We start from the raw sequence: 26,782 nt of genomic DNA, 5'->3' as shown, positions 1-26,782 counted from the left end.
CTGCCCCTCCAGCACATGTTTTGAGACGAGGAAATAAATACCCATCACGTATACTCCAGGTGTTTCTCACACTCTTGCCTCTCTGCTCTGTCCTGGCTGTGTTACTTGTAAAAGGTGGCTCTTTGAGGGTGGGGACTCAGTTTCCTGTCGCCCTCTAGCTGTCCCAGAGCTAAGCCCGCTAATTAAAACACACCGATTAAAACAAGTTAAGCCCCCCTGATTTTCAAAGCCAAATGTTATAAGGACTTGTCTTCCCGGCATGGGTCCCTCAGGTCTGGGGTGCCTGGTGTGGGGTCCGATCTTCTCACTCTTCTGTGCTTGTGATGTCGCTCCCGTGCTTGTGATGTCGCTCCCATTTGTGGTTAGTCTCACCAGGGCTTTGGTTCCCGACCGTGTCTCTGCGGCTCTTACCCTTTTCTGATGTGGGCTCCTATGATTAACTGTGGAAGATCCGTTCTGCCAGTCTTCAGGTTGTTTTCACACGCGCACTGTTGTCTTGGCGTGTCCGTGGGGGGAGGTGAGCTCAGGACCCTCCTACTCGGCCATCTTCCTGACCTCCTTCACATCTCGGACATCTCCCTTAAGAGTACTTGTACCTAGCATGCTTGATTTTCTCTTCCAATCTTCTATGCCTGTAATTCTAGTGTCTTCCATCACTCAAATCATATAGACCTCTGCCTGAAACTCTGCAACAACGTCCCACTGAAATTAAAATAAAAGTAATTCCCAAGCGTGGTCAGCAATGAACAAGATCTGGCTTTAGGAGAACAGGATCTGGCTGACAGGGAGCTTGCGACCTCTCAGTGAGCCCACAGGCCACAAACTTACACCAGCCCCTGCAGTGCTGGGGCACAGAAAGTAAGCCACAGTTGTTTTAAATTTATCTTCACCCTGATCACTTAACCACCTTCCTCCTTGGTTGCTTTGCCCCCAGATACACAGGTTTGGGGCTTTCTTCTTAAACATTATTAAAAGGCATTTAATTGACAGAACGTAAACTGCTCTATTTTAAATGTACAAGCAATAAATATTGACCTAGATTACACTTGAGAAGTGAACACATCCATCACATCTAAAAGTTTTGGGATTCCCACAGTGTTTATAGTAATGCAAACTACATTGTTGCTCCGAAGAGATTCTCTAGTTGTTTCATCCTAACTAGGGATTTATTAAGGCGATTTCATATGCATTTTTATTTATTTATTTATTTATTTATTTAATTTATTTTTAAAGATTTTATTTATTTGACAGAGAAAGACAGCTAGCGAGAGAGGGAACACAGTCAGGGGGAGTGGGAGAGGAAGAAGCAGGCTCCTAGCAGAGGAGCCTGATGTGGGGCTCGATCCCAGAATGCCGGGATCACGCCCTGAGCTGAAGGCAGACGCTTAACGACTGCGCCACCCAGGCGCCCCTCATATGCATTTTTAAAACATGCACCTGTTGTATATGAATGTACAGGGCCTAGTACTTTCTCCTCCAGATCAAATCTCAAGGGTATTTTGAGTCTTAATCATCGTGTCTTTGGCACATTTGCGCCCATAAAAAATCACAGAAGAAATTTTATAGAATTATGAAATTGCAGAAGTTTAAGCCTTTGGAATCCTTGAAAGTGGTTAAGAACGTGGTCAAAATATATTCACAGATTCATGGTTACGGTCCTCGACAAGCCTAGTGCTGAATTCAGTAAGTCAGCTAATTAAAGAGTATGCGGTAACTTACGCTTTATGTGTGGTATAGGTCAGTTTCTCTTTAATAGCAATACACATAAAAATGATGACCTGTAAAATTGTAATTGTAAATTTTATGTTATGCTTTCCTCAACCTTCTCGGGGTCCCTGGCTGGGTCTGAAAATTAAATTGACAAAGACACATTAACAGACGGAAAGCTTTTTTATAGATTTATTTGATGCAGGTTATACATGACACCAGAGCCTTCTATAAGGAAATGAAGACCTGAAGAAAAAGAGCTGTGTATTATTATTTTTTTTAGAGCTGTGTATTTTTATGCTGGGTCTGATCAAGAATATGATAGGTCAAGAAGCATGAGGTAATTGTAATAAACAGGGGTAATCTTAGCATGGCCTGTTCAGATGCTTCTTGGCAGCCCTTCTTATCTAGAGATAAGGATGCTTCTCTCCTCCAGGTAGAGGGAGGGCACCTATCAATCACATGACAGTTTTGAGACCTGTTTCAGGAAAGTAAGGCAAAGGATGTGCGGGAGGTCAGAGACCAACCTATTTCTGCCGTTTTCTCAAACTTCAGCTTCAAATATTCAGTATGCCAGGGTTCCATATTTTGGGGTAACATGTTTTAAACCCCATCAGTATACTGTGCTACAATAAAATAAGGAATACCCCGCATAGCAGAATTATAGGAATGGAAGCTACCTAATGCGTGGGATCTGATGTGATCGTTTGTAATCACTTCTGTTTAATTTAACTCAATTTCTTTGTGGACTAGGCAAAAGGTAAAGTAAGCAAGCCGAAACAGCAGGTGGAATTTCAAGAGTGACAAGGCTCATTAAATGTTAGATAAAATAGCTTTAATTTCATCACATATCCTCTCCTTTCTCTTTTGCAAAACCTTTGAAATGTTGTTTCCATTATAGTGTAGTTTCTATTTCTGGACCCCAAACACAACCTCTGAATATTGATGTTTTTCCTAATAAGCTTACCATAATCTACCATTCCTTCCTCATCCCCTCTACTACATACGGAAGGAAAACACCGGCCTCACTAATGAAATTATTTGGTCACAGGAAGGATCTGGTGATCTGGTTAGAAGCAATGAACTTCGGAAAATCCCCACTGCCTTCCTTCAGCCTTCTCTTCCTGATAACAGGAGTTTGTTGGAGAACTGTGGGATGGCCATCTAGTTCTATGCTTTTTGGTCCCTAAAGTCAGTCTTCTTGAGAGCAACAAAAACCAAACAGAACCACTCATGTTCTCTGCTTAAAGTGAGCTCAATTAGCTTCTTTGAATCTTCTTCGCTTTTTAAAAACAATACTCCTACCTTGTAGAGGCTTGGTGAAATAGGAGGTTGCCTTTTCATATCATGTTAATGTCTCAGATAAACACCTTTGAGGAAACGCCAGTTTTATGAGTGTCTTAAAGTTATTTACATTTAGACTGTCGCTTGCTTTTATCATGTAAGCTGCGCGAGGTGCTACCCAAAGTTTCGTTCTTTTGCATTGTAGAATCCATAAAACTTTGGTATAGTTCTTTCTTTCCTGTTGGTGGGAGGGATGAAAGACTGAAGCACAAATCAAAACTAGTTTTCAGCCTTTGGTACATATGTATATACTTACAGGAAATTAAAGTACTATCTCTGCAGAATGGACTTTTCATGGAGATGAGATAATCATGTTTCTATGTCACTCCTTACATTACAGAGCATCACAGAAATTACTTCAGGGCTTCTAAAGAAATGTCTTAGTTCTTCTGTTACTGGAATAGATTCTAAGAGCTTGAGCATAAAATGTTTGTGGGAAGCTGTCAGTTTCATTGGTGAAAAAAAAATGTGTATCTAATATTCTTGTTTTAAGTGGCAGCACATTTAAAATTCCCTTTGATAATTCAGAATCCACTTAATTTGGGGCTGGCATTTTCACCAGATAATCACAGTGTGACCTACTTGTATGTATCTATCTACCAAAGCTTCCCGTAAACATATATTTTGGCAAAAGCAGCACTAAAAATAATCAAGACATTTCAGTACTCTCCTCACAAACATTTTGAATGTGTTGATCAGGAAAGGGCAAAACCGCAACTGGCAAAATAAAATGTGTCTGTTTCCTTTGGGGTTCTTAGGGATTACCATTTGGGAGAGACAGAGTTGACTGAAATCAAAAGTGTGTGCTGGAGAGACCAAGGACGTTAGGTGTTTTTTTGTTTTTAAAGATTTCATTTATTTATTTGAGAGAGAGAGCAAGCACAAGTGGGGGGCAGAGGGAGAGGGAGAAACAGACTACCAGCAAAGCAGGGAGCCCAGTGCGGGACTCAATCTCAGGACCCTGGGATCATGACCTGAGCTGAAGGCAGACGCTTAACCGACTGAGCCACCCAGGTGTCCCTTAAAGCAAAAAAGTTTTGAAGCTATTTTGAACAAAATGTGACTGGTGCTGGAATAGCTACAGTAGTCTGTCTGTATACAATTGGTTGTTAGAACTAGTGCTTGGCAGAAAGTCCCTTTATGACCATTCTACCAATGCCGTAGATGCCTTGGCTTTTAGCTAAGGTCAGCAACAATTCTAAGAATTTGAGACAGGAGACACAAGTCCTACTTTCTTAATATCCTCCTGGTTCCATTTTTAAATACCCCTCTTAGCAATGCTCATGCCCAAATTATTCTCTCCATTATCATTTCCCCCTTCTGATCAATACCTGTCTCTATATAAGAAAACATCAATGATCAACCTTGGCTTTGTAGTCCCATTGTGATGCCTGAGTGGCCAACAGCCTGCTTCAGGTCCATCAAATCTCAGGGGTGGGGGTGGGGGGAGTCTCCTAGTTGGTAGATATTTGTCAAGCCTGCTGTATGAGAGTCTTAAGGCTCCGTCTGAGCAATGAGGAGGTTTAAGGAAGTGGATCTTAGGCTGTGTCAAGTGAAGTTTCACTTGTCATTGTCCGTGAGTAGGTCTGACGAATATTTTCAAATCTTTGAGCAACCATTATTTTGACATTTTGAGTAGAACAGCAATGGGAAAGGCATAACATAATTTGAAGATAATAAGCAGGGTACAAATTAAAATAACAATGTAATTTGTAGACCTATTCTAGTTAAATTCCACAACGTCATCTCATGTGGGAAGGTACCAACCTTCAGCCAGAAAAAGAAACCTCAAAGGTGACAGCAGTCACTGATAACTGACAGAAAAACCTGCAAGGATGGGGCGCCTGGGTGGCACAGCGGTTAAGTGTCTGCCTTCGGCTCAGGGCGTGATCCCGGCGTTATGGGATCGAGCCCCACGTCAGGCTCCTCTGCTGTGAGCCTGCTTCTTCCTCTCCCACTACCCCTGCTTGTGTTCCCTCTCTCGCTGGCTGTCTCTATCTCTGTCAAATAAATAAATAAAATCTTTAAAAAAGAAAAGAAAAGAAAAGAAAAACCTGCAGGGGATCACAGCTATTATCTTCATAATCAGAAGGATCTTCATCAGATAATCCATTATGGATAAGTCTCTTTTCTTCATGTGATGGGAAATCGGATGGGATCTGAGAATTGTGAGGGGAAAATAAGGTGGCCCAAAGGGCCTTGGCCAGTAATTCTCCAGCTATTTAAACAATTAAGTGCCCAAAGAGTGTTGGCATATGCACAAAGACGTATACTGTGGGGGTGCATGGAATGCCAAGGTCTCATTTTTGTAAAGAAGAATGGATCTAGCCAGGGATCAGAGAGCTTTGAAGGTCCAGTGGTTTGGTTAAAGAAACATATTTCTCATAAAACAGCACCACTGAGTTGTTGAAAGATAGTATCAGGTTTGGTGCATAATGGGTTGGTGCAATCAAGTAGGAATATCCAACAGACTTGGCATAATAGAGATGAACAGTTGAAAAGGTTTCTACTAGAACAGGTGGAAGATACACAATTTGTATAGAGGAAATCATAAGGGAAGGAGTGGGTTTCCATTTTTTTTTTTTTTTTTTTTTGCTAATCAAAGTTCTGTTGACCCAGGAGGTGGTCTTTAATTTAGGGGGAGGGAGGGCACTTGGGTGGCTCAGTCGGTTAAGTGTCTGCCTTCAGCTTGGGTCATGATGCCAGGGTCCTGGGATTGAGCCCCATGTCGGGCTCCCTGCTCAGCAGGGCATCTACTTCTCTCTCTCCCTCTCCGTGTGGGCTCTCTTTCTCTTAGCTCTCTCTCAAATAAAATCTTTAAAAAAATTTAGGGGGAGTGAGCATAAAACATGGAGGGTTTTCTTAAGGCAAGAATATCTTGACATGAAAAGTGATAGAGGGGTGTTTTTGCTGTAACTAATGGAAATATTTGGGACCATGGAGAAACTATATATAGGTAACATTATGGGGTCAGTATTATCAATAAAGGACCCAGGAGGAGCATGGTAACAAATCCAACAGAAAGGTTTCCAGAAGTAGCAAGGGATTGGGACACTTGAATTATAGCATTGTTTTCCCAATCAAAAGTGGAAATGAAAGGGAAGAGAAATAAGCCTCACGAGAATTGGTGTGATGTGTCTTGTGAACATAATACTGGCCTGACCCCGTGTCTTGTGAGGGCAGTCTACGCAGATGTCATCTGCTTCCTTTTCCAAGAAAGGGTTAGTTTGAGGTCTCTGGTTGGTTTGGTGGTCCAGTTGGATATTAAAGCCTTTTTAAAATGAGAAACATGAATCCATGAGTACATGCCTTCTAATTCAGCAGCACCATGACTGGCCAATAATACCCACTGTGGTCCCCTCTGGCCAGGCTGGAGGGAATCTTTATGGAGGTCTTTTCTAATAAACCACATCTCCAGGTTGCAGGTCATGATGTTTGAGGTCTTTATCTCCTAGGAGCGTGCTCTGAAAAGATTGTTCTACCCATCTCTCATTTCTTTGAAGGGTCTATATCAATCCCTTACAAGTAAGTCATCATCTTACCTTTAAGTAAAAGCTGGGTTCATATACAGCTTGATCTAATGTCACTGAGGTCTTCCAGTTATAATTTCAGAGGGTGAGAGTGTCTCCCGCTGGGAGTGGATCTAAGATTCAGTAATACCAAGGGAAGAGCTTTTGGCGATGGCAAGTGGGAAAAATCCCTAAGTTTTGCTAGTTGGGTTTTTATAATGCCACCGGTTCATTCTAAAAGGTTGAATGATTGAGAATGGACAGGCACAATAGAAATGTTGCATAACTGGCTAAATGTGGTGAATGGACTGTAATATCTATCCAGTGAAATGGGTCCCTCACTGGCTATGAAGTTCCAAGGATGTTTTCCAGTTGGGAATAATCTTTTCTAATAGGATTTTTCCTATTGCTGAAGTTGTAGGTCTGTGACAAGGGAAGGCTCTACCCAGTGAGAAAACATACAAACCATTACTAAAACATATTTCTGTCTTTGCAATGGTGGCAGCTAGATGCAATCCAATTGCCACATCTCAAAGGACCCAGAGGGTAAGGGAAAATGTCCCTTTGAACTATGAAGTGGTTTCCAGGGTTATGTTTAGGGCAAATTTGACATTTTTCATAAATGTGAGGGGCTTTTTTTCAATAATTTATTTGAGAGAGAGAGAGTGGGGTTAGGGGGAGAGTGAGAATCTCCAGCAGACTCCCCGCTGAGCATGGAGTTCAACTCAGGGCTCGGTCTCCTGACCCCAAGATCATGATCTGAGCTGAAATCAAGAGTCTGTTGCTCAACCGACTGAGCCACCCAGATGCCCCTTGAAGGTACTATTTTTAGAGATGGTTTCCAAAAATATTGTTTTCCCAAAGGACCATCTTGCCCATATTTCAATGGGTAAGTTCATGAAATATAATTAAGAATTTGTTCTTGGAGGGAATCAGGGAAGACTGGTCTGCTGTTTGACCCATACCAAAGATTTCATTGAGCATCAAATCAATAGGCTTGCTCAGACCTTTTTGATCCTTTACTGAGGCAATTTCTTGGGCCTCTCTACGTGTTTCTTTAAGCTTTTTGGTAAAGTCAGTAGATAAAGGGGATTTTAATTTCCAAAGGCGGCCTGTTGGGTGGCCACATTCCCTTCTGCTTCCTCCATGTTTGCTGCTGAATGATCAGGAATTTTGATAATGGCTAAACACTTAGTTATGTCTTGGAACTCTTGGCTTGGATTCTATACAAAACCCTATTTTTAATCTGTTGTTGCAAACTCCTCTTTGTTTCCAGAGCATAACAAAATTATGTATAAAACCAAAAGCACAGTGACTGTCAATATAAATGTTAATGATGTGTCCTTCTGCCAATGTCAGGGGGGGTGGGGGGCACTCAGGTTAAGGTGAATAATTCAGCCTATTGAGCTGAGGTGGCTGCAGACATTTCAATATTTCCTGTTAGGGAGACAACTGCATAGCCAGCTTGCTGGTTTCCGTTTTATCTTGAAGGTAAGAACCATCAGTAAACCAGACCTAAGGCTGCATGTTCAAGTGTAGCTCCTGGAAATCCTGTCTTGGCACTAGAAGTGTGTGTGTTTGAGAATTGTGGTCACCAGAAGGTAAAGGCAGCAGGATAGTAGGATTTTTTTTTAAATACCTTTTTAAAAAAAAAGATTTATTTCAGAGAGAGAGCAAGCATGAGTGGGAGGGGCAGAGGGAGAGAGAATCTTAAGCAGACCTCCCGCTGAGTTTGGAGCCCAATGCAGGGCTCGATCCCAGATCCAAGCCAAAATCAAGAGTCGGACGCTTAACCGACTGCACCGCCCAGGCGCCCTGGGATAATAAGATTTAAGGAATGACAGCATGCAGCAGTAATATTTGGGGGTGACAGGAGAAGAATTTTGTGAGAGGTAAATGTACCGGAGGGTAAGTGCTGTAGTCAGTAGGGAACCCATGATCATTTCTTCTGTGTTCTCAAGTAATTCAGTTGCAGCTGTAAGCGCTCACGTGGGGTGGCACTCTCTTGGGTGTGGAGTCCAACTGTTGGCAAGAGGAGCCGATAGGCCTGTACTGGTCCCCATCTCACTGGGTTCGAACCCCACAGGCATTCCCTTCTCTCCCATGGGTGAAGAGAAAGAATGGTAGGTCATAGTTTGGGTGTTAAGGGCTGGAGGATTCAAGAGGCCATGCTTTATTTTTATGAGGGCTTCTTGACTTTCTTTGTCCCAAGTAAGGGGGTCAGGTTGGTGAAACTTGAGAGAGAAAAGCAGTTGGGCCAGGGCTGAAAAGTTAGGGATCCGGTTTCTACAGCATCTAGCTAAGCCCCCAAATCTGCATAGCTGGTGTTTGGAGGTAAGCAGGACAATAGTCCCTGGATTCTGTCTGGGTCAAAGAGTAATCCCTAATTTGAACTATGGTGTCCCAAGTATTTAACCTGGGGCAAACAAAATCACGGTTTTTCTTTAGACGCCTTACACCCCCCTTTTTAGCCAGGGCCTTTAGAAGATGAAGGCTATCTTTAGTACAAGCCTCTTGAGAAGGAAAACAAAGAAACAGGTCATCCACATACTGTAACGGGGAAGAGCCTTCAGAGAATTCTATGTCTAAACTGTCTACTTTTGGGGCACCTGGGTGCCTCAGTTGGTTAAGCGTCTGCCTTTGGCTCAGGTCATGATCCCGGGGTCCTGGGATAGAGCCCTGCATCTGGCTCCCTGCTCAGTGGCGAGCCTGCTTCTCTCTCCCTCTGAAGCTCCTGCTTGTGCTCGCACACTCTGTCAAAAAAATACATAGAAATCTTAAAAAAATAAAATGTCTGCTTTCAGCATTTGGAAAAATAAGTGGGGCTTTCAGTGTAGCCCTGTGGCATAAAGTTTATGCATACTGCCCCTCCCAAAGGAAGGCAAATAAGAATGGGCAAGGCACTGCAAGGGTCTGTAGTGGCAAAGGTTTTGCTGTTAGGAGGAATGGCTATGAGCAAGGTGTGAGGACTGGGTATTACAGAGTGCTGAGGAGTAACTATTATTGATTGCCCCAAGATCCTGTACAAACTTCTATCCTCTTTGTGTGGTTTACAGACAAGGAGGATGAGGGTGTTACAGGACTAGGAACAACTAATCCTGTAAACAGTCCTCAATGATAGGTTTAATTCCTTGGATGGCCTTAGTGCATACTTTTCATCAATTTAAAGTCTGATGGGCAGTGCAGAATGAATGTACCTGATACTGGTTGTGTCTCGGGGACAGAGCTAGGAGAGGTTCTGGGGCAGGGGTTTTAGAGAAAGAACGGGGACAGATATTAAGGTTTTGGGATTTTCCTGAAGATTTGGATTTCGGGGTTCTGTATTTAAAAATATTCCCCCCTTTTCTGACAAGGAGACGTATGCCTGTTGGGCTTCAAGACAATGTCGACCTGGTGAGTGAATGGGAGTCAAAGGGGTCAGGAGAAATGGATAATGTGTCTGAATAGGTCCCAGCTGGAATGGGATTAGAAAAGATTTAAAAACAGTCATAGGGTAATTAGAAACCCCAAACAATTGTACAGTTTGGGTATTCTGAGGAAGGGGAGAGAAGACGCTGACTGGGTGTGAAACTGGTAAGTAAAGCCCTAATAGAGACAGGGGATTTTCCCTCTCCTCTACATCAATAATTTGGGGGAAACTGATCTAATTATTGTGTGGGGGGGATAAAGTTGCCTCCGTAAGTCCTCAGAGCAGCTCTCCTGTTGAGATGGTGAAAGGATCCTTTCACTGGGGTACTTGAAACGGAGCCTGGGAAGGTTGGACGAACCTTGCCTTGGGTCCATCCTCTCAGTTTTAGGCAACCTGTTTTTAAATGTCCCAGCTTTCTATGGTAATGACAGGTACCTTTTGGAATAGTGCCACAATCCCGAAATGGGGATTTACTTTGGTTAGCTCTTAACTGTTGGAATTGAAGGTTCATAATCTAGGCGGCTTTCTTTTTATTAGTCTTTGAATAAATTCAAGCTAGTGGATTGGCAGATTAACAAGAACAGGAGTTTGCACAGTCTGCCAATTTAAATTAGTTCTCTTTATGAGTAATGATAGTTCTTCAACTAAGCCATCAACAAAGATGGAATTAAAAAAGGTGTAAGTGGTTTGATCGATAGCAGAAAGGCCAGGGTTTTTGGCAAAGATCGTCTCTAGTTGGTTACAATAATTGAGAACAGATTCTTCAGGTTTTTGAATACATTGCTGAATTTTTTTTTTTCCACTCTATGGATTCTGGGAAAGCCTTAGGAATAGTTTCACAGAGTCTCTTTCTCAGTTTAAGGGCTTCTGTTCTGTCAGTGGCTCTCCATTTGGAGAAATCGTCTACTGTTAACCCAATGCGCTAGATGCATGCAGTTTCTAACCTGTCCTCCATCAACTAGCGTTATGATTAGTTGATATAAATCAGAAAAAACAACAGGTTCGTATGTTTGGATCACACTGGCAAATTTCTCAGCAAATTTATGAAGATCTTCAGTGGCTTTGGGGAATTCTTTAGCTATAGTCTGTAATTCAGCTTTTGACCAGGGAGTGAAGGAAGTCTAGGCAACTGCTGCTTTCCCAGGCTTAACCTTAAATGGGGCAGCAAGAAGAGGAAGATAACAGGGGAGCTTTAAGGTCCCGTAGGATGTGAAGGAGGGGTGAGGGTCTCCAGCATAGAAAGGGAGTTGAGCTAAGGATGGATATAGAGGAAAAGAAGATGGAGTAGTGGGTGAGTGTGAAGGAAGGGGAAGTTTGTGAGGATCTGGCCTATTTTTCTAATTTTGAAAGCCTCTTGTAAATATCCGAATTAACTCAAAACTTTTGGAAGCTAACTGCCTGAAGGGAAGCAAACGTCTCAGTTTTTCTTTTTGAGGCCTCTAGATACCAATTAAAAGCAGCTTCCCACTGGCTTTGTTTGGCTTTGTAGCCTTTTTCCACTTGTGCACTCAAGTGAACTAATTTTTGCCCCATCATAGCCAGTGGAGTTTTAAATCATTCCAGGTAATAGGAGTCCAACAGGGCAAAAATTTACAGCAGGAAGGATCATATTCTTTAAACATAAAACCTGCAGGAGTCCCAGAAGAGGGTTGGTCATAAAAGTCCTTCTTAGAAGTAGGATTTCCCATGAATTAGTAGAAGACTACTAAATGGTAATCTTCCACTAGGCAATGTGAAGACAGAATCCTCTCCTCAAATATGAGTGAGGATGGAAGCCAGCAAGACAGACAACCCAACTAAAGGCCTAAACCTCAATCCAAAGGAGGGAGGTTCAGGACCGAGAGGACTTAACCACCATGACCCAAAGCTACTGAGATGAGTGAAACAGACTCTCGTAGGTACCTCACTCAAATCCATGGCTGTGCTGGAGAATGGCGACTGGTCACTGTGGATGTCACTCCTGACACCATGTAATATTGAAAGGCAGAACTGCATTCTGCAAAATAAAATTGTATGTGAACATGGGGTCTAGGGTTTGCAATCTGGGAGACACAGAGTCAACTGAAATCAACTGTGCTCCGGAGACAAAGCTGAGGGTTTTAGAGGAGGGGATTTACCTACATTGTTTTGAATGAAATGTGATTGGTTGTTAAGAGTAGTGCTAGGTGGAAAGTCCATTTATGTTCAATCCTTTTTTTTTTTAAAGATTATTTATTTTAGAGAAAGTGTGTGCACGCGTGTGAGCAGGGGTGTAGGAGGGAGGGTCAGAGGGAGAGAGAGAATCTTAAGCAGGCTCCACACTCCCCAGCGCAGAGCCCAATGCAGGGTTCGATCTCACCACCCTGAGATCATGACTCACCACCCTGAGATCATGACCTAAGTTGAAATCAAGAGCCAGACACTTAACCGACAGAGCCACCGAGGCGCCCCCATTTATGTTCAATTCTAACACGCAGCAGATGCCTTGGCTTTTAGCTAAAGTCAGCAACAATTCGGAGAATTTGAGACAGGAAACGTAAGTCCCACTTTTTCAGTATCCTCCTGGCTCCATTTTAAATAACCCTCTTAGCAATGTTTACTCCATTTTATTCTCTGTTATCAGAGAATATCTCTGAATCCCTATTCCCATCTCCTCCCCTAAAATTAGCTTCTCCTGTGCTTTTTGAGCATAATACCCAAACAAGCACACTGTCCACAATTTCCTTCTGTAAATGGTTTATTGCTACATTTGCGGAGAGGCACGTAATCTACTTGTAATTTAAAAATTAACGACACAAGTTGGATTTGAAGTATGTGAGCAGAAAGAGGTCTTCTTTGAAGTCCACTAATCTTACCCTCTCTTCTTAGTGATAAGCTAAGATCCAAGAAATATAAATGACTTAAAACCACAATCATTTGGTGGCAAAGCTGAGCTCAGATCTTAACAACAAATTCCTATCATTTTATTACTACTCTATATTGCCTCTTTTTTTTTTTTTTAAAGATTTTATTTATTTATTTGGAGAGGGAGAAGCAGACTCCCCGCTGAGCAGGGAGCCCGGTGCAGGGCTTGATCCCAGGACCTCAGGATGATGACCTGAGCCAAAGGCAGATGCTTAACCCACTGAGCCACCCAGGTGTCCCAGATTCAGAGAAATCTTTTCTTTTTTTAAAATTTTTCATTATGTTATGTTAGTCACCAGGATTCAGAGAAATCTTAACATGGATAGCAGTGAAGCTGCTGACCAAACTCACATCTTCTCAGTGAACCTGGAAACAACGTCACTGACTGGTCACAAAGACTTTGGGGAGTGTTTGAAATTTAAATATACTAGAGAAGATCTGGATAAGCCACAGTGGGATATTTTCCAGGGACTCAGAAATGAATGGATGAAACAATTATTAAGTAATAATTTAGGTTTGATCCCAACCATTATTATCATTCCATATTGCTCACCCGATCTTTCTTTAGAGTTGGAACTGAATGACTTTTTCTAATTTCTAAAGGCCAATCTACTCTGGGAATGAATATTTGCTAACAGTTAAAATTTTTATTCCACAGACTCTACAGACAATTCTAGCTAGAAAGATGTATCACTTTTAGAAACAGAAATCACATCATTGGAATAGGTGTATAGCCTTCCAAAGTGACCCAGGGTGACATCTGTAACAAAGGGAAAAAAAAGATGTAAGTATTATCTTTATCTAGCCAAACTTAAGTTTTCAGGCTTGTTTGAACCTATTTAGAAGCCTGATGAGGTAGGGCTGGGACAGGATGTACCAGATCATTGTCCCTGGTGGAGGAAAATCTTAACAGGACAAAAAGAGAACTTTATTAACATGTGCATAGCATAAGTACACACTGGGAGTCCCGAGCAATGAGTAACCCAAAGGGGTGGTTCGAATTTGGGTTGTAAACCACCTTATGCTAAATAAGGAAAAGACAGTTTGGGTTTCTGGTGAGGGGTGAAGGAGTGGAGGCAAGGTATGGGAAGGAAACCAGGAAACGTATGGTCAACGAGGGTTGTTTAGTAAGTCATGCCATCTGCATCGATAAAAGTTGGTAAAAGATACCTATTAAGTGTTGGCAAGATGTGGAGAAAAGAGACCCCTTATACATTGTTGCAAGAACATAAATTGGTACAGCCACTATGGAAAACAGCATGGAGCATTCCACACACAGTGGAATATTATTCAGTCCTAGAAAAGAAAATGTGACCACTTATAACAACATGGGTGAAATTTGAGGGCATTGTGCTAAGTGAAAGAAGTCAGAGAAAGACAAATACCATATGACCTTATTTATATGTGGAATCTAAAACAAACAAATTCAAAGAAACGGAGTAGACTGGTGATTACCAGGGGCAGGCGTGGAGGAAATGAGTAAAGGAGGTCCAAGGGTGCAAACTTCCAATTATAAAATGAAAAGGGATGCTGGGGTGGCTCAGTGGGTTAAGCATCTGCCTTAGGCTCAGGTCATCATCCTGAGGTCCTGGGATCAGGTCCCCCATCGGGCTCCCTGCTCAGCGGGGAGCCTGCTTCTCCTTCTGCCTGCCACTCCCTCTGCTTGTGCTCTCTCTCTCTGACAAATAATTTATTCTGGGGATCTAATGTACAGCATGGTGACTACAGTTAACGGCAAAGTTGCTGAGAGTTCTTCAAAGTTCTCACCAGAAACACAAAAAAAAGGTAACTACGTGGTGGTGATGGGTGTGTTAACTAACCTTATTGTGGTAATCATTTCAGAAGATGTACATTTATCTTTGATATATGTATACCAAATCATGTGGTACACCTTAAACGTACACTATGTTATATGTCACTTAAGGGGAAAAAATTAAGTGGTAATAGCCCTCCTCTACTGGTAAGGGGGGGAGAGAGATACTTTTTACCGATAGAAATTTCCTTTACAAAAGAGAGCTTGTGCTGTTTTTGGAGCCTTTCCTATGTTGGCTGGTTCTCAACGGTCTTTAGCTTAAAATAGTCCCTGTTCCAAAGAGGCATACTTTAGGGTGGTATATTCTGGAACCCGTCATCCCCATCAGATGGTCTCTCTGGCCTTGTACTATATTTTAACCTCCCACCTTTATTCTCATAACATTTCATTCAAGTGGTTTGCTTCAGCCATCTCAGACGTAACTATTTTACACTCTGAAGCACTTATTTGTGGATGCTAGGCAATGAAGGTTGTAGTAGAAAATGTCCATTCATTTGAGCATTCTATCAGTACAATCTCTTTTCAAAGTTATACAGTTAAGAAACTGAACTGATTGATAGCTTTTAAAAATATTAATAGACTATTTTCTAAGTAGTTTTAGGTTTACAAAGGCTGGAAAGTATAGAGTTCACATATAATCCCTCGCCTACTCCCTTCTTCTAGTTTCTTCTATTACTAACAGTTTGCATTACTGTGGTACGTTGGTTACAAGGAAGTCCATAGTTTACATTGAAGCTCAACACTTGTGTTGTATTTCTATGGTTTTTTTTTTTTTAAAGATTTATTTATTTGAGAGAGAGCATGAGCGGGAGGGGGCAAAGGGGGAGAGGAAGAAGCCGACTCCCCACTGAGCAGGGAACCCAATGCGGGGCTCCATCTCAGGACCCTGGGTTCATGACCTGAGCCTAAGGCAGATGCCTAACCCACTGAGCCACCCAGGCGCTGCCTCCTGCCCCTGTGTCTTTTTGTAGCTCAATTGTTCATTTCTTTTATTCCATTTACATTTCATTGTCTGGAGGTACTTCCATTCATTTATGCATTCATCTACTGAAGGACATTTTGGTTGCTTCCATGTTTTGGCAATTACAAATAAAGCTGCTGTTAACATTTGTGTACAGACTTCTGTGCAGACATGTTTTCAACTCACTCGGGTAAATACCAACAAGCGCAATTGCTGGATCTTATGGTAAGAGGATGTTTACTTTTGGGCACCTGGGTGGCTCAGTCGGTGAAGAGTCTGCCTTTGGCTTAGGTCATGATCCCATCCCGGGGTCCTGGGGTCCTGGGATCAAGCCCTGCATCAGGTTCCCTGCTCAGTGGGGAGTCTGCTTCTCCCTCTGGCTCCCCCACCCATATGTTCTGAAGTGGCATTTAGCATTGCCACCGGGAATGAATGAGAGTTCCTGCTGTGCCCCCTCATCAGCATTTGGTGTTAATGGCTTATTATGAGGATTTGCTTTCTAATTAACTCTTAGAAGTTAAGTACAATTTTCAACAGTAGAACAATGAATGTTTTCACAATATATGAAGAAAAACTACTCTGTCCTCTCATTTTCTTGTTTTTATTTTCCAGAAGTGGGAAGTGGTTTTTTACCATAGGTCGGGGGCATATTTCATCTTGCTACCACGACAGCCACCAGCCCTGCCTCCACAGAGAACTTAACTGTCATGAAAATAATCAAGAACTCCGAACTTCAGAGCGTCTGAGACTGCAGCAAGCAAAAAATCCTCCATTTATTTAACATGTAATATTACTTAAGGCCTTCCTGAAATTATGTGTACATTCATAGTGGTGATTAATGCAGAGAACTGAAGAATTCAGAACCTGACCACAAGTTCAAGGTGAACTGCAAGGAATAAAAATTCAAAGACCTTGGAACAGAATTCCAGCAACATCAGACCAAGGTAACGAAGCTACAAAGACTTTTTGTCTTGTCACATTGAGTTCAATGGTAGAAAATAATCTAGGGGTGCCTGGGTGGCTCAGTCGGTTGTGTCCGACTCTTGGTTTTGGCTCAGGTCATGATCTCAGGGTGGTGGGATCAAGGCCCATAGGGCTCTGCGCTCAGCAGGGAGTGTGCTTGAGGTTCTTTCTCTCCCTTAGTTCCTGCCCACTGTACCCCTCACCCCCTGCACACACTCTGTCTCAAAATAAATAAATAAATCTTAGAAAAAATGATCTTGTCATATAAAAGGGAAATGTGACCACTAGCAGACTTACTGGCAATTACGCATTTTAGTTTCAATAAGTCTACAAATAACATTTTTCAAAACAACATATCTTTTTCAGGTGGGGAAAAAGCTCATTAAATTGCCCTGGATGTTTTGAAAGAATATGTTATAGAAGCAAAACTGTTGAGAGGAAATTTTAATGATGATTTGAAAAATTGGGTCCACGGTATTTCCTTGCAAAAAGAAAATCCTCAATTCCAGAAGCTTTTTATACCTCTTTAAATATCTACTACCATCATTTCAAAAAAGAAAATGTAAGTGGATATGTAAAGTTATCTATGCCAAAATATCCCATTACACTTAAAATCTTTATTAGGAGGGGCACCTGAGGGGCTCAGTTGCTAAGTGTCTGCCTTTGGCTCACTGCGTGATCCCGGTGTTCTGGGATTGAGCCCCACACCAGGCTCATCCACTGGCAGCCTGCTTCTTCCTCTCCCACTCCCCCTGCCTGTGTTCCCTCTCTCGTTGGCTGTCTATCTCTGTCAAATAAATAAATAAAATCTTAAAAAAAAGTCTTTATTAGGAGGTAAGCTTTAGAACTGATTGAGTCTAAGACATTGCATTAGTCACTTAAATTTCTAGACTATGGTAACTCTTCGTTAAGTAGTGAGATCAAACTAGTTTTCCTAACTAACTACATTATGGAGTTCTAATGAGGATCAAAAGTGAGGAAAAATTTTTGAACCAACCAGTCTAACAGTCCAAGCCAGACAGAGGATTTCTCCTTTGCATAGGTTTATCATGATATCTAGGTTTTCATTATTTTGGAGTACTGTTTCACAAGGCCTTTGACGAGGAGGCCGGCTCTCCTAGTATCAGAGTATTAGCAGAAGTAGTCATTGTGTACAGTGCTCATCACATATCTATGTGATCTAAGTCCTTTGCATGTACTGTTATATCACTGAATGCTGATCAATTAATATGCAGTATATAATCTATAAAAAATCACAAGTGTCTATTGCTATGCATTCTGGGCTGTATATTCTATTACAAGTATTTAGGAACATGGACTTGGACCTGGAGGTTGCTCATAAAGTCCAGGACCTCTCCACCACATCCACAGGCAGACAGAGGGCCATCCCCGCCACCAGCTCTCCCAGTACCACCTCTACCCATAGGAATTGCTCCTCCTCCGCCGACTGCTTTACCTCTACTAACTGGTATATACTATATCCACCACCATTACCTTGGTTGGGGGATCTCCTGCTCCTTTATCATACTGTCTGCTCTAAATTATGAAATGAAGCAGAAATAAATGTATAAACCTGAACTCCATGTATTGATTCTTGAATAGCAGCACTAGATTCCCCACAGAGAGTCAAATGTTCAAAGGTAAAAACCCTGACTAGAGGTTTTTGGCATCTTCTAGGCACTGGTTGTCATTAATGTAAAAATAACTGCATAGCTGTGTACAAGTATGGTATGATAAGAGAGTCTGATTGCGGACTCTTTCCCTTTCCTTTGTGAACTCACCACTTTGTTTCTCTTTCAGTACATTATCTAAATAATTGGAAACGCCATAGGGAATATGAAATTCACTTAGAAGGTAAAAGGGAATTAAAGTGGTGTAAGGATAATTGTATTCGTTTCTTAGGGCTGCCATAACAAACTGCCACAAACTGAGTGGCTTGTAACAACAACAATTTCTCTCTCACAGTTCTGGGGGGCAGAAGTCCACAGTTGAGGTGTTGGTAGGGTAGAGGCTACAGGAGACAATTTTTTCCTTGCCTTTTCCACCTTCCAGAACTTTTGGCATCCCTTGGCTCATGGCCACATATCTCTGTTCTGTCTTCACATTGCCTTCTCTTCCTAATGTCTGTGTGTACACTTCCCTCTGCCACAAGTAGATACATGTCGTTGCATTTATGGACAATACAACCGATATTTGCATACTGATCTTATATTCTGCACCTTTGCCAAATTCATGTATTAGCACTCTAGTGTGTGTGTGTATTCTTGGGATACTCCATGTCATCTGCAAAAAGCCATTCCAATTTGGATGGCTTTTATTTTTCTCACCTAATTTTGCTATGGCTACAACTTCCAGTAAAATTTTGAAGTGGCAATCATGGGCATCATGCTCTTCCTCATGGGAAACATTTCAGTCTTTCACCATTGAGTATGACATTGGCTGTGGGGTTTTCACATATGCCCTTTATCGTGCTGAAGTTCCTATTTTATTGTTCTCATAAAAGGGTATTTGTCAAGGAGTTATTCCACATCAATTGAGATGATTATGTGGGTTTTCACCTTCATTCTATTTATGTGTATATTACATTGATTAATATCCTCATGTTTATCTACCTTTGCATTCCTGGAGTAAAACTCACTCGTTCCTGATATATAATCTTCAAATATGCTTGGCTTATGTTTGGCGGTATTCTGCTGAGGATTTGTATGTGTATAGTCAGACAAGATATTGGTCTGTAGTTTTCTTGTTATTTTTGCCTGGCTTTGGCACAAGGTAATGCTGGTCTCAAAGAATGACATAGGCTGTTAAGATTATGTGTCAACACGGCTAAGCAATAGCACCTAGATATTTGGTCCAACACCAGTCTAAATGGTGAAGGTATTTTTAGATGAGACTAACATTTCAATCATTAAATCAGATTACAAGACAGGTGGGCTTTATCCAATCAGCTGAAGGCCACATGAGAAAAACGATAGAAGTCCTACGAAGAAGAGAGAATTCTACCCCTACTCTGCCATAAGACTCCTTCTCATGGGTCCCAAGCAGGCCAGCCTACTATGCAGATTCTGTACTTCTCAGCTTGAACTATCACATGAGCCAATTTCATAAAATAAATTTCTCTGCCTCTCTATATGGCACCATTTCTCTGGAGACCCTAATACAGATGTGTTCCCAATTTATTAGATCTGAGGATTAGTGCCAGTTCCTCTTTAAGTGGTTAAAATTTCCCAGTGATGGCATCTTGTCCTGGAATTGTATGTGATGGAGATTTTTAACTACTTAATCAAAATATGTAACCGCTACATCTCTGTTAAGATCATCTATCTATACCTTCTTGAGTCAGCTTTTGTAACTTGTTTCTACTAATTTTACCTTATTATTTGTTGGGTACAGTTGTTCATAATACAATCCAATCGCCCATCCAATTCTCTGACATAGGCTATAGTGTCCCCCTGCCTCACATTTTTAACTTCAGTTATTTCCGTTTTCTCCATTCGGTCTTGCTAAAGATCTGTCACTTTAATCGATCTTTTCAAAGAACTAACTTGTAGTTTTCTTCTCTTCTATTCTGTATTTCCTTCTTTATCCCTGCCTTAATTATTTCCTTCTTTCTGCTTTTGCTTTGTGTTAGTTTGCTGATCTTCTTCTGATTTCTAAGATTAGAAAACAATAGTTATGTTGTTCATTTAAGGTCTCCTCTATTTAAAAAATACATGTTCATACAGTTATAATTCCGAGTGCTACTTTAACTGCAGTATATACTGTACAATTCACTTCTTTAAAGTGAACAATTCAGTGGTTTTTAGCTATTCAGAGTTAATATACACATCAGCTAGAACATTTTAATCATGACAGAAAGAACCGCGCCCCCCCCCCGACTCATTTCCAGGTTTTCCCATTTCCCACCAACCCAATTTTATCACAAACGACACAGACATTTCAAGCCCTAAACACTGGCCCATAACGACGAAGGCCATCCTCCTTGGGAACTGCCTTGCAAGCTTCGTATCAGCTGAAGGCTTAATTTTTTCTAGGCACCACTCCAAAAGCTTATTAAGTAAGCTAGGCAAAGAAACAAAGCAAGGCATCCCTACCCCCCTACCAATGGCATATCCTGACCCAAAGAATTCAGGGTCCTGTATCCTTAGGCTCCTCCTCTACAAATAGATCCTCAACTGACGGCAGCTCACGTGACATGCGGGTAAATGGGCACCAACTTTCTCCTCTCTGGCCCCAAACAGACCCACCACATTGACTTTCTGGTGATAAAGGCATTTACTCTAGGATGTGGTTGACTTACAGTTTGACCAACCAATTTCCTCTGGGTGGACGCTGACGTTGGAAAATGTATTCCGATCATGTGCACTCGAACTCTGGTAAACAAATCTGTACGCTGCACAGAGCCACTCCTATCATAGGAGAGGAAGAAAAGAGAAATCTAATGTCCAAAGAGAAGGGACCCATGAAATAACCTATGTTCCTGCCTCCAGGCAGAGATACAGGCATCCGACCCAGGTAGTTTCTTAGTTTCTAAGAAAAGAAACGGGGCGCCTGGGTGGCTCCGTTGGTTAAGTGTGTGCCTTCCGCTAAGGTCAGGATCCCGGCATCCTGGCCTGCATCGGGCTTCCTGCTCAGCAGGGAGTCTGCCTCTCCCTCTCCATCTGCCTCTCCCCCAGCTCATGCTTTCTCTGGCTCTCTCTCTCAAATAAATAAAAAATAAAATCTTCAAAAAGAAAAGGACAGGTTCAAGGAGAACAGGACATTTACTCTGGCACAGATGTGCCAAGGCCACCTATACGCTGGGACAGCAGCCAAAGACAAAAGAACGTATATTTTTCTGTGAGCATTGTGAGGACAAAAACAGGTGAAATGTAGATGGCCCTCTGTGTCTGATTGTTGTCGATGGCATTCAGGGCTAAAACATACACAGTGAAAAACGACAAGAGGTTCCCCAATGTAGAAAGGGGGTTAGAAGACAGGTGGGCAAATTGGGAATGGTCACCAAGCAATGGTAGGAGCATTAGCTTTGATTGGGAGAAATTTCTATCCACAGTAGCATCTCCAAGGCAGTTCCGGAAAAGTGTAAGAGTTTGGAAATACGTATTTCCATATACACATGATGTATACATGTATATGAATAAACGAATTAGGGGTTTGAGGGTAGAGTACAGACATTCTCTCATGAACAGCTTCTCAGAAAAGGCTGCTGAACAAATGATCCTCATCAAGGTCATAACTGTATAGACGGAGCCACGGGGCCACTGTCCCATGGACCTCACCGCCCCCTACCCGTCTACAACCATCCTGGGGCACACAAGGCAGAGTGACTGCCTGAGGCTCCCGGAGCTGAGCCTGGGCAATCCACCTCCCCTCTTCTAACCAGACCTGGACCTTATCAGTTCCTCTTGCTGCCATAATTGCCTACTCCCTCTAGGGCTGGATGCAGAACCTGGTTGAGCACAGAAGACAGGCAATATCTCAAGGAGAACAGGGGACCATCCAGGTCATCGTGACACCTACTGCTATAAATCAACGTCCTTGGAAAACTAGGATTCTACCCAGAACACCCATACACATCTCCATCCACAAGAATGCAGAGAAAACGGGGTCCCTTTTGCCAGGAAATGCAGGCTTAAAACTCTGAGATGGGGTGATAGACGTATTCCTACTGCCAGCAAGAAACCCAAAGGAAAAAACCAGGACCTGCCCCAACAGCACAGTAGAGTTGACCCCACCTGAAGAGCACAGATGACTTTTAAATCTCCCCCAGGGGCATTTTCAGATTCACCAAAGTGAGAGAGGCCACACCTGCAAGCCTGTGTTGGCATTTCTGGAGCAACAGTGCCATCAAGTGGATACTTTTTAAGAAAAGCCTGCAGATGCTGAGGCTGACCGTGGATCCCGTGAGGAAGCCCTATGATGGGAAGAAGGGTGGGATTGGGGCACCCAGAATATTCTGGACCAGATCCAGCAGCCTGGCAACCTCCAATATCAGTGAGGAAACAACACAGGATGGACGGAGCGCAGCTTTGGCTGCTGGCTTCCCCAGGCTGTGGGGGCGTGGCCTCGGCAGCAGCCATGTTAGTAGCCAAGGCGCTGAAGCTCATACTCCAGGTCATCTGGCCTGTGGATCCTCGCCTTCAGTCCAAAGCAAATTCGGCCAGGAGTTCCTAGGGTCTCAGGGCAACAAGGAACCCAGGACTGGAGTGTCCAGGCCAAGACACCACAGGAACAGGAGAAAGGGGAGGTGATAGCCACCTTGTCAGGGCAGCATTCTGCAGGCAGGATAAAGAATTTCCTGATTACTTTGGTACTAGACCCAGACAAGGAAGAGTAATGCCGGTACATCACAAGTTAGAGCTACAGTTGTTTTGTTTACTTTGGTTCCCACTAAAAAGAATCTGAGTCCCAGGCCCCACAGTATCCCAGACAGCCCTACCTGTCCCATATGACAAAGGGTGTGGCTATGCACTAAGAAGGGGAGGAAACAGAAGCAGATATGACCAGGATTAATACCTTGAGGTGGACATCATTCCCCAGAGTGAGAGAATCTAGATATTCTCCTCACACACTTCAGGAACTTTGCAGCCCAGCCCAGGAACACTGTACTCCATGGGAACCTCCTAATAATATATGGGTGTATGAACTGGATCCTTGTTGTGGAGACTGCTGGGATTTCCCACGTGGGGTGTATGTTCTGTGGTGCAGCCATCAACCTGCAGCAGGAGCAGACAGAGACTACTTTATTTTTTTAAATTAAACCTTTTCTTATCTTTTTCTTTTTTTTTTAGAGAGAGAGCATGAGTCAGCAGGAACCAGGGCGGGGTGGGTGGTGGGTACAGGGAGAGAATCTTAGGCAGGCTCCATGCCCGGCAGAGCCCGATGTGAGGCTCCATCCCACAACCCTGACATGACCTGAGCTGAAATCAAGAGATGGACCCTCACCTGATTGAGCCACCCCAGACCACTTTAAGCCAGTAAGAAATCAGACCATATACATCAGGACCTGGCCCCAAAGTGAGGAAAAAAGGTTAAGCACAAAAGGTTCAACCCCCTGGGCCTTCCCAGGCCAAATGTCTCTCACCTAATGGAAGCGACATGTGGCCAAATACCCACAGCCCCCTGGCCTGGGCTCCTTTAGAGCAAATTTTTTCTAGTTCTGTCCAGACATGGCAGCCACCAAGGTCCCAAACCTTTGCTCCCTGTGTCAGACCTCCAGGTCTGGAGACCAAGATCCTGTACCCGTGCCTGTCTCTGATGCTTCCATGGCTTGACTCAGCTTTGCACCACGCTTACCCCTGTGCCTAGTGGACCTCTTCACCTCCTGGGGACACTGTCCTCCTCTCATGCCTCACTCCTTTATCACTCCTCCCCCAGGAAGTGATGGTACAAGGCTTGCGATATTTGCAAAAAGCATTTCCTCATGATGGCGGTATTGCACCAGAAATGCGGACCTGCCCTCCACACCTTTGCTAACAGAAAAACTGGCAACCTGTGTGCCACCTGGCTAACACAAGGTGGCTCACCATCTTGGCCACTTTGGGGTAAAGGGGCACGAGCCTCAAAGTCTGGAGCTCCATTCTGCAAGGCCTGGTCTCTCTGGCATCCTCCCAACCTACCTTCGTGACACAAAAGCAATGATTTCCCATCTGGGTACCCTAGCAGTGGACCTGAAAAGTATCCGTGGCTATTTCTTTGCACTCCACATTTGTCTCAGACATCTGGAAACACAATGAGGGTAGGAAGAGAGGCACAGCCAGTGCCCAGCGGAGCATATACTTCCAGAACATTCTCCCCAGTCACTGAGAAAGCAGTCTAAATGGGAGACACCCAGTAGCCAGACACAAAGGTCTGCAGCAACCCACTATCACTGGCAGTAGAGTGGAGAAAGACGAACCACCCGCAGCAAGAGACAATGAACAGGGACTGAGGACCTAGCTCTTCTCCAGTGATGGCCCCCGGGTTCTGGAGTGGACGGTGATACGCGCAGGTCAGATGGGAGGGCAACCTGACACTGTACCACAGATGCCAAAGCCCCAGGTTGACGAGAGAAGAGTAGCAAGAAAGAAAAGAGAACCTAGTATCCAAAGAGAAAGGACAACTGAAATAGCCTATGCCTCTGCCCCAGGAAGGATCCAAGGCACTGGACACTGGGTACTATTATAAAAGAAATATAAAGGATCAAGTATAACAGGACCTTGACTTTGTACAGATGTGCCAAGGCCAGGGGACTTCCGGGCTGTGAGAGGAGTCAAATGCAAAAGAGTGTTACTACTAGAGGAGCCTTAGGGTGTCAGACCAAGGGAAATGGAGAATGCCCTCTGTGTCTGTTGGATTTCATTATAGTTGAACCCCAAAAAATTCATGACAAAAATTATGTGGTCCCCACTGTGGAGCAGAGGATGAAAGATGGAGACAACTTGGGAATGGTCATCACACAAGGGTAAGGATTTCTGCTTTGATTTGGAGAAATTTTTTTTTTCTTAAAGATTTTATTTATTTATTTGACAGACAGAGAGCACAAGTAGGCAGAGCGACAGGCAGAGGGAGAGGGAGAAACAGGCTCTCCACTGAGCAGGGAGCCCGATGCGGGGCTCGATCCCAGGACCCTGGGATCATGACCTGAGCCAAAGGCAGCCAACCAGGCGCCCCAATTTGGAGAAATTTCTTTCCATACTGGCATCTCCAGGCAGTTATAGGGTAAAGTACAGAAGGGAAATATTAAATGCCACTGAATAACATGGGGGTTGGAAGCCAACAAGCCCACTTAACCCAGTTGAAAATCCACGTACAACTTTTCACTCCCCCAGAAACCTACTAAGAACAATGGTTGACCAGAAGTCTCTCCAATTACATAAACAATTAACTTACTTTGTAGCTATCTGTGTCACTTGTGTATTCTTACAATAAAGTAAACTGGAGAGAAATATTTTAAGAAAAGCATAAGGAAAACACACTTACAGCGCTGTACTGTATTTATTGAAAAATACCTGTATACTTAAGTGCCTTATGCAATTCAGATCAATGCAATTCAAACCCATATTCTTCAAGGGTCAACTTAGATGCAACACATACACGCACTTTGATGTATATGTATGTAAAGTGGAATACAGACACATTCCCAAGGATGGTGTCCCAGCAGGGTCTCCTGAACACAGTGGCCCTCACCCAGGTCATCTGACTGTGTGGCTGGAGTCACTGGGCTCTCCACCTGTTCCGTGGACCCCAACACCCTGTACCCACCCACAACCATCCTGGGGCACACAATGGCAGAGTGACTGCCAAAGGCTCCTGGAGGTGAGCCTGAGCAACCCACCTCCCTTCTTCTAACCAGACCTGGACCCTGTCATTTCTTCCTGCTGCCCCAATGGCCTACACCCTCTAGGGCCTGCTCCTGAGCTCTTAAGCTGGATGTGGCTGGAGGAGCACATAGGACAGACAATACCTCAAGGAGAAAAAGGGGGCATCAAGAACTTGCGCTATCTACTACTACGAACCAATGTCCTCAGCAAGGATTCCGCCCAAACACTCCCATGTGGAGGTCTATTCACAAGTATACCAAAACAACCACTACCACAACAAAACCCACAGGGTCCCTGTCACCAGGAAATGTGCACTTAAAACTTCTAGAGAGATGTGGAACTGGATCCACACACGCGCAGATTCCTTTGGATGGCATTATAGGTACATTCCTACTGCCAAAAAGAAGCCCAAAAGGAAGAGCCACTACCTCCCAACACCCCAGTACAGCAAATCTATTTGGGGCTAGACGGCTTCTGGGCCCCCATGAGCCCTTACACAAAAGGGAGGAGGGAAGGCCTCAAAGCAACCAAGGATGGCATTTCTGGAGCAACAGTGCCATCAAGTGGAATCTTTTTGAGCAAAGCTTGCAACATCTGTCTGAGCTGCTGCTCAGAAAGGCCTGTGATGGGAGGAAGGGTGGTCTGGGGCACCCACAAGATTCTGGGCTGGACACACCTCCAGAATCAGTGGGGAAGAGACACGGTGGACAGAGATGGGTTCCACCAACCGTAGTGTTGGGCTGCCAGGACGCAGGCCTCCCCAGGCTGTGGGGCCATGGCCTCGGCAGCCGCCATATTAGGGGAATAGGAGCTGAAGCTCCAACTCCAGGGTGTCTGGCCAGTTGATCCTTGCCCTTGGTTCAGAGGCAAGTTCAGTCGGGGGGGGGGGGG

At 43.5% G+C, this 26,782-nt stretch overlaps 1 long non-coding RNA gene across 3 annotated transcripts in view; it reads right to left on the bottom strand.

The window, feature by feature from the left end:
- The window catches only part of LOC121102506, a 103,533-nt gene that overhangs the window by 34,636 nt on the left and 42,115 nt on the right, over positions 1–26,782 (bottom strand). For 2 of the 3 annotated variants that reach the window (XR_005834562.1, XR_005834564.1), the window contains exon 3: positions 20,890–20,998. This is a non-coding gene — a long non-coding RNA (uncharacterized LOC121102506). Of the gene's footprint in view, positions 1–20,889; positions 20,999–23,105; positions 23,302–26,782 lie in introns of those variants that run through there. The other variant, XR_005834563.1, reaches the window with a different exon arrangement.

The sequence above is a fragment of the Ursus maritimus genome, assembly GCF_017311325.1.
Source record: "Ursus maritimus isolate PB19 chromosome X unlocalized genomic scaffold, ASM1731132v1 scaffold_X1, whole genome shotgun sequence".
NCBI lineage: Eukaryota > Metazoa > Chordata > Mammalia > Carnivora > Ursidae > Ursus > Ursus maritimus.
This window is presented reverse-complemented; position numbering and strand designations above follow the sequence as displayed.